Raw genomic sequence first — 705 nt, forward strand, 5'->3', positions numbered from 1 at the left:
TCACTTGCGTCCTTTCCTTGCGTCTTAGTCCCTCCCACCTGAGATGCATTGAAACCATGCGAGGAGAGAGGAAACGAGGAAATATGTTTTAAGAAAAAAGAGAAGTCCTTTCCTCCAAAGCATCACATGAAGCGGACGTCTGGTTCTGATGAGTCGACAGACAGCTGATCACAGCTGGAGGGACTGTTGAGAAGTTTGTGTCTAAACACATGATCAGTGTACTTAATAATAGTAACTGACACTAATAACTAATAAAGGCACAAAGTTATCATCACTGCCAGAGTAAAGGTGTTTTCTCTCTGTAACATGTTACCTCTTTAACATATCTATTGAGTATTTATACACAGTCTGTGGTATTTATACTGTGTTCTACCCTGAGTCTCTTTCATCAACTCAGTCGCCGGTCGACAGCATCGAGGACGACGTACCTTCAGCAACTCCTGGCTCAAAATGTGAGGAAGCACCTGCTGCACCTGCGCCAGGTGCAGCAGCACAGGAAGAAATAAAGAAGATGTCAGTTCAGATATTCGTCTGTTTGAAAGAACGTGGATCGAGGTCCAGGGTGTCGATTTTGATCTCACCCCAAAAACGTTTAAAGAACTTGACAAGGCCATTTTCCAGCACCTGTGTAAGAAGTGGGGCGGTGTAGAAATGGTGCTGCTGTCCATGAAATTAGAGGAACCAGAACTTGGGAACTGCGTTGCC

This window comes from Pholis gunnellus (genome assembly GCF_910591455.1).
Source record: "Pholis gunnellus genome assembly, chromosome: 14".
NCBI classification, from domain to species: Eukaryota; Metazoa; Chordata; class Actinopteri; order Perciformes; family Pholidae; genus Pholis; species Pholis gunnellus.